Source organism: Balaenoptera musculus, chromosome 7, assembly GCF_009873245.2.
Source record: "Balaenoptera musculus isolate JJ_BM4_2016_0621 chromosome 7, mBalMus1.pri.v3, whole genome shotgun sequence".
In the NCBI taxonomy this organism is placed as follows: domain Eukaryota; kingdom Metazoa; phylum Chordata; class Mammalia; order Artiodactyla; family Balaenopteridae; genus Balaenoptera; species Balaenoptera musculus.
In genome coordinates this window covers 33,150,836-33,158,508 of record NC_045791.1, presented here as the reverse complement: position 1 = coordinate 33,158,508, position 7,673 = coordinate 33,150,836, and positions in this window count along the sequence as shown.

The following is a 7,673-nucleotide window of genomic DNA, read 5'->3' as shown; positions in this document are numbered from 1 at the left end:
GTAGGGTTCAAGTCGATTCTGCTTTGTTTTGCTTTTATGATATTCAATGTGAATGGGAGAGATACAGGACGGTGGAAGAAGCAGAAGATGGGGGCTGGGGAGTGGTCTATACAGTGAGGTCCTTGAGGATCCTGTGCACAGGAGGCAGGATTAACCCTGTCCACGTCACATGGGAGGGACAGAGAGCATCAGTGTGGATGGAATGAGGTGCATGGTTTGGTGGCAGTAAGTCGAGGTGTTCTCTATTGCTTATTTTTCTTTTCCATGTAAAGTAGGAGGAGCGCCACCTGTGGAGGATGAGCGGAAAGTTGGAGGTTTGAAGAGCGTAAATACTTTGTAAAGTTCTCCAACCCAGTGTGCCTGCAAGTTCCAAGACACAGATAAAGCTCAGTGTTGGAGGAAGCTGAGGGCTGAGGCTGGCTCTACAGGCTGGTCCTGGTAAGGCAAGGACTTCTAGGTCAAGATCTTCGCACTAGATGGAAATAAACATCTCTAAACCTCCTGCCCTACTTCTTAGATCTGTTGCTCAATAACTCAGTTTAAATGAATTACTTCTTCCTTCTGAGCTAGGTTGGTATCACTGGACAGGATCAGCTAGAGGAAGATAACCCTCCAACTTTTATGCATGAACTTGGCCAAGATCAGGCTTTTTTGGAGGCATAACATCCGCAGGGAATACTATATAGGCAAGGTCCTGTTGTATCGGTTTGATCTGGTAAATTAGTATCTGTCTCTTCTGTGTCCTGTGTACCAGATACTTGGAAAAGAGCTGAGAATAAAAAGGAGATATTACCCATGTTCATGGAGTTTACAGTATAGTGGGGAATCATAATAATAGCTAATTAAATAATTATAAGTGAGTAAAGTGTCATAAGGGAGAAGTTTAGTTCTCTAGCAGTCAGTAGAAAGAGGGCTCCACTCTACATTAGAGGTGAGAGAATACTCCCCAGGGCTGCATTTAATCTAAGACATGAAACACGAGCAGGTGTTTGGTGAGTGAAAAGAGTTAACTGGTAGGGAGGGGTGAGCATCAAATGACATTGAATTTTAAGCAAGGTATGAGGTCAATCTTGGGAGAAGTTGGTAATTAGCTGTAAGTGACTATAACCTGAAAAGTTTTGGGTGCCAATGGACCAGTCACGATTTATTTTTCTGGACTGGTCTTCACTAACACTGCTTCTGTGATTATTATTGATAATCCCTGATGGATGTTTAGCCGTTCATGTCTGTTAGCTAATGGCCGGCCCATTAGAGTCACCTGGGGCAGAAGGACCCCAGCCCAACTATTAAACATTAGAATCGCTCCACATGGGGCCTGGTCATTATTATTTTTAGAAAGCTTCCGGGGGATTCTAACGTGTAGTTGGCATTGAGACCCACCGCTATGGGGCTCTGGGAGACGTGGGTGCACTGGGATTTGGCCTCAGGATATCAAGCCTCAAGTCTCAGAATCAGGGCAGAAGCATTTGCTTCCCTCACCTCCACCCTCTTCCTTCAAGTACTACCAGGAATTCCTGCTTCCACCAGGTCTGAGAGATTTAATTCTTGCGTACATTTGAACAGGCTCTTGCTCTTTCCTTTCGTGAAATTTGCATGAATCTCAGTAATTTGGGCCTTACGTCCTTGCCTAGCTCGTTTACAGGAACTCCAACTGCCCATCTACCCTTACCTGCCCTGCCGAGGCCTCTGTGGCTGTTCTGGTTGGTGGGGTGGTGGGCAGTGTGTCCTCAGCTGCTCTCTCACTGATGCCTCCCCACCACTCACAACACTGGGAAAGTTTTGTTATCTGCAGCGATCTGCAATCTTTCATGCAACCTGCTCTCTTGAGCCTTCCAGACTTTGCCCTGTTCTTTCCACTTTATCATTCCCTTTGGGTTAGTACCAAGAATAAAGTGCCCCAAGTACCAGGCTGAAAATATTAAAGTGGAAGTGTCCATGCTCATGCTCAAAAGAAGCATTTCCCAGCTAAGTCACATGTTCACCTCTTTGTACCAAAGGGTGAGTCCATCTTCTGAGAATTTGAGGCAATATTTGTCTACCCTATTTGTTCAGTGGGTAGGACCTCTGAACAGGGGACCTAGGGACCCTAGCGCAAATCAGGTTCCTAGTAGTCCACCAGGATGGCTTGGAGCTCCTGAGGTGGGTGCATAGAGATGACCTCACTGACCGCTTCCTAGAAAATGAAGGTGGTGGTGGGCGAGTAGTTGGACTAGATGCTCATGTTGGCTGATCTCAATATGTTCAACCCTAGCCTGGCCTAAACACACCAGCTATGCTTTTCTCCCAGACTTTTAATACTCCAAATAGACCTTTCAGTTCTTTAGATTACCCAACTTTGAAGACAGAGAGTTCTTGGGAGGTCTGATTGCACATTTCATGTTGATCTCTGCTGTCTTGCATGGAGGAGGGTGCGTCTCTACACGGCACACTTGGTATTTAGGTCACTGGCAAAGCACACACAGGGTCATTAGTTAATTAAATATGATATTAAAGTCAGGGATGGGCCCAATCCTTTGAGCTTTTAGAAAGACTTTAGAAGTAGAGATATGCCCAGTTCTGACCTGTGCCCGGGCCAAGCCAGGCTGCATGAGTCACGAGTGAGCCCAAATGTGTCCTCTCTGCACCTTTTCACCCAGACACCTCAATGCCAAGCACCTCAAGCATGACCCCTGTCCTCCAACAACTCGCCTTCACATGCCACCGTGTGATGTGGCCCCTTGCTGCTCACCCAGTCCTGTTGTATTGCTGGGAGAGGCTGGGGTTGAGGCAAAGCCAAGCCTGTGGACAGCCAGGAAGCCGGTCCAGTAGCCATGGCCCCATGAACACCAGGGAGAAGGCAGACGGGATGTGGGGAAGGCTGAGGCTCTGGGTGCAGACTCCCTGTGACCCAAACAGTCATGCTCCTCTGGAGAGAAAATAGGGGCCAGACAGTAAGTCAATTTTGAATTCTTCTCAAAGATGAATGGATGTGTTGAGAGTATGACTTATTTTTAGCCCTTCCTTTTGCATCATGGCTATTTCTGATGATTTTTTTTTTTATTTTGCCTATCCTCAACAGAGCTGCTTTTCACACACACTTCCCCACTTTGACAAAATGATCCTGTCACCTCCACAGGAGGACTTCAGTGGAGGCCTGAATTCCAGGTCTGAATGTGGCTTTTGAGGCTGATTTTTGACACTGGATGTGCCTTAAGCCCTGAGAAAACCATTTCTGAATAACTGATTATCTCTAATTTAGGCAAATAATCCTGCTTTTTAAGGCCATGATTCTGAAAATGATTATTTCCACTGAATATTTTTCTTCTCAAGTTAGAATGAACAATCTATGTCTCCATCAGGCTAGCTTGCCTTTTTCGGCTAAAGTTTGCCCTCTCCAGGTTTATTCTCTGCCCTTGCCTAGGCTGGTGGTCCTTGTGGTACTGTGGTACTGCCCATCCCACAGTTGAGTGAAGGAAGAGGAGACCTCTAAAAACTGTTTTCCGTTACCCATGTCTTAATTACTTTGAGCATCAAAGAAGGGACATTTCGATGAGCTTTATCTTTTCTTTAATGCAAGCAATGTGGCTTTCTCAGAGACAAATAGTCTGGGTTCTTTGGGGTTCTTTTTCCCTCCTGTATAAAATAAAGGGGGTGGATTAGATGTTTTCTAAGTTCCTAGTCACCTCTAACTTTGTGACCTGAGAGATGGCTTTTCAGTAAAAGTGCCAGAGAAGGGTAGGGCTATCACGCATGTCATCCTGGTGACAAGTGTGTGTGGAACAAAGAGTCCTGGATCAGGAATCAAAGTCCTTGTGGTATAAACTACCAGTGGGACCTCCCTTAAGGACTCCAGAGCTTTAGCTATGAAAGCTGTAAGTGGGGTCATGTTGACCAACTGAAGCAACTATACGTTGAAATTGCTTTCACAATAAACTAATATATAAGAATCAGGGGTTGCTATTAAGAGAATAGCAAAGAGCCTCCCTCAGAAATCATTTCTCAGCTTCTGGATTTTAGGTCTCTAGTCAGCTTATAATACAGCTACATAGAGATCCCCCCACCCCTGCCCAACGTGCCCCATCCAATTTAAACAACTGCAATGGATTAAAATTTGCCAAAGGAAAGAGCAAGACAATAGTAATTAGCTAATGGGAAAAGCCATGATTCTAACGCGAGCTACAGAGAGTAACTGCTGAAAATGAAGGCTTAATTTGAAGACACTTTGGAAATCTGCGTTGGTTTTGTAACGCCAAATTATAGGTTAGAAATGTATATGTTCAAAAAATTCAGAGACCTGTTTTCCAGCAGATTCCAGTGGAGAACATGCCAGGCCAAAGTCATGCTGCCTAATATTCATGCTTTAGCCCTGCTCCCAAGTTGCTATGCAAGCTTAGAAAATTGGCTGAATCTTTTAAGGTCAAGTTCTCCCAATTACAATGTGGATTGATAATAGAGGCTCAGAGTTTTCACATATTTCGCTCCTAGTATGTAAGTTAAAGGTAATTTAATTAAAAACATTTGTGGGGAGTCAAGATGGTGGTGTGGGAAGATGCGGACTTAGCGTCTCCCCAAAACTAGGGTGCCTGCTGGCCGTGGATGGCAGACTCTGACACCCAAGGAGACGGGAGGAAACCTAAAGTGAACCGGTAGGACGTAGGGGGACAGAGGAGGGAGGAGAAGTGGAGGCCAGCCAGGATTAGCATCCCTGAGGTCGGGGAGAACAGGAGAGGCAGGCGGGAGGAGCCCTCCAGGAGGAGTGGGAGAGGGGCGGAGGGCGATTGCCTGGCCCACTAGGGCCGGGGAGCCTGCTGAGCTCCCAAGCCAGTACCCCCCTCCAAAGTGCCAAATAGGCTGTGTGGGTCCTGGGGGCATAGGAGGAAGACCGGGGAGATCAGGAGAGGCAGGCGGGAGGAGCCATCTTGAGGAGCGAGAGAGGAGAGGAGGGCGTTTGCCCCACCCACTCGGTCCTGGGGAGCCTGCTGAGCTCCCAGGTGAGGTCCCCTGCCCTCTGAGACAGGGGTGGGGGGCATGCCTGGGACCCTTCTGTTCCTTGAGCCTAGGCTCCACGCCCCACAGTCCCAGGGCCTTTTCCAGCCCTGTGGGCCCTAAACATAGGCCCTGCCCACCACCCAAACCTCACCCTTGCTTAGGCCCTGCCCTCCACAGCCAAGGCCTTTCCCCCCTTTTTTTTTCTTTTCCCTCCTCCTCTTTTTTACTATTGTGGCACTGATGTACCTTCTGGTAGTTGATTCATCTACATTTTAATTTTTATATTCTTTCTAACATATCTGTTAGTTTCCTAGTCTAATATTATTTTTTACTTTGTTATTGTTCTCTTTTTTTTTTTTTTTTTTTTTTGCTGCCCCATGCAGCTTGCAGGATCTTGGTTCACGAGCCGGGGGTTGGGCTGAAGCTCCTGTGGTGGGAGCTCTGAGTCGAAACCACTGGACTAACAGAGAACCTCAGACCCCAGGGAATATTCATCAGAGTGAGGTCTCATGGAGTTCCTCATCTCAGCACCAAGACCCAGCTCTACCCAATAGCTTACAAACTCCAGTGTTGGAAGCCTCAAGCCAAACAACCAGTAAGACAGAAACACAATACTGCTCAAAAAAAAAAAAAAAAAAAAAAAGAGACAGCAAAAAAAAAGTCACAGTTGAAGGAGCAAGGTAAAAACTTACAAGACCAAATAAATGAAGAGGAAATAGGCAATCCACCTGAAAAAGAATTCAGAGTAATGATAGTAAAGATGATCCAGAATCTCAGAAATAGAATGGAGGTACAGACTGAGAAAATACAAGAGATGTTTAACAAAGATCTAGAAGAACTAAAGAACAAATAAACAGAGATGAACAACACAATAACTGAAATGAAAAATACACTACATGGAATCAACAACAGAATACATGAGGCAGAAGAACGAATAAGTGAACTGGAAGACAAAATGGTGGAAATAACTGCCAAGGAGCAGAAGAAAGGAAAAATAATGAAAAGAATTGAAGATAATCACAGAGACCTCTGGGACAACACTAAATGCACCAACATTAGAATTATACGGGTCCCAGAAGAAGAAGAGAAAAAGAAAGGGTCTGAAAAAATATTTGAAGAGATTATAGCTGAAAACTTCCCTAACATGGGAAAGGAAATAGTCACGCAAGTCCAGGAAGCACAGAAAGTCCAATACAGGATAAACCCTAGGAAAAACACACCAAGACACATATTAATCAAACTAACAAAAATTAAATTCAAAGAAAAAATACTAAAAGCAGCAAGGGAAAGACAAAAAATAACATACAAAGGAATCCAGCTGATTTTTCAGCAGAAATTCTGCAGGCCAGAAAGCAGTGGCAGGATATACTTAAAGTGACGAAAGAGAAAAACTTACAACCAAGATTACTCTACCCAGAAAGGATCTCATTCAGATTAGATGGAGAAGTCAAAAGCTTTTCACACAAGCAAAAGCTAAGAGAATTCAGCACCATCAAACTAGCTTTACAACAAATGCTAAAGAAACTTTTCTAGGCAGAAAACATAAGAGAAGAAAAAGACCCGCAAAAACAAACCCAAAGCAATTAAGAAAATGGTAACAGGAATGTACATATCGATAATAACCTTGAATGTAAATGGGTTAAATGCCCCAACCAAAAGACACAGACTGGTTGAATGGATACAAAAACAAGACCCATATATATGCTGTCTACAAGAGAGCCACTTCAGACCTAGGGACACATACAGACTGAAAGTGAAGCGATGGAAAAAGATATTCCATGCAAATGGAAATCAAAAGAAAGCTGGAGTAGCAATACTCATATCAGATAAAATAGACTTTAAAATAAAGACAGTTACAAGAGATAAGGAGGGACACTACATAATGATCAAAGGATCAATCCAAGAGGAAGATGTAACAATTATAAATGTTTATGCACCCAACATTGGAGCACCTCAATACATAAGGCAAATGCTAATGACCATGAAAGGAGAAATCAGCAGTAACACAATAATAGTAGGGGACTTAATCACCCCACTTACACCAATGGACAGATCATCCAAACAGAAAATAAATAAGGAAACACAAGCTTTAAATGACACAATAGACCAGATAGATGTAATTGATATTTATAGAATATTCCACCCAAAAGTGGCAGAATACAATTTCTCCTCAAGTGCACACAGAGCATTCTCCAGGATAGATCACATCTCGGGTCACAAATCAAGCCTCAGAAAATTTAAGAAAATTAAAATCATATCAAGCATCTTTTCTGACCACAATGCTATGAGACTGGAAATCAATTACAGGAAAAAAACTGTAAAAAACACAGATATATGGATGCTAAACAGTGGGCTACTAAATAACCAAGAGATCACTGAAGAAATCAAAGGAGAAATTAAAATATACATAGAAACAAATGACAAAGAAAACACGATGACCCAAAACCTATGGGATGCAGCAAACGCAGTTCTAAGAGGGAAGATTATAGCAATTCAATCTCACCTCAAGAAACAAGAAAAATCTCAAATAAACAATCTAACCCTACACTTAAAACAACTAGAGAAAGAAGAACAAAGAAAACCCAAAGTCAGTAGAAGGAAAGAAATCATAAAGATCAGAGCAGAAATAAATGAAATAGAAATGAAGAAAACAATAGCAAAGATCAATAAAACTAAAAGCTGGTTCTTTGAGAAGATAAACAAAA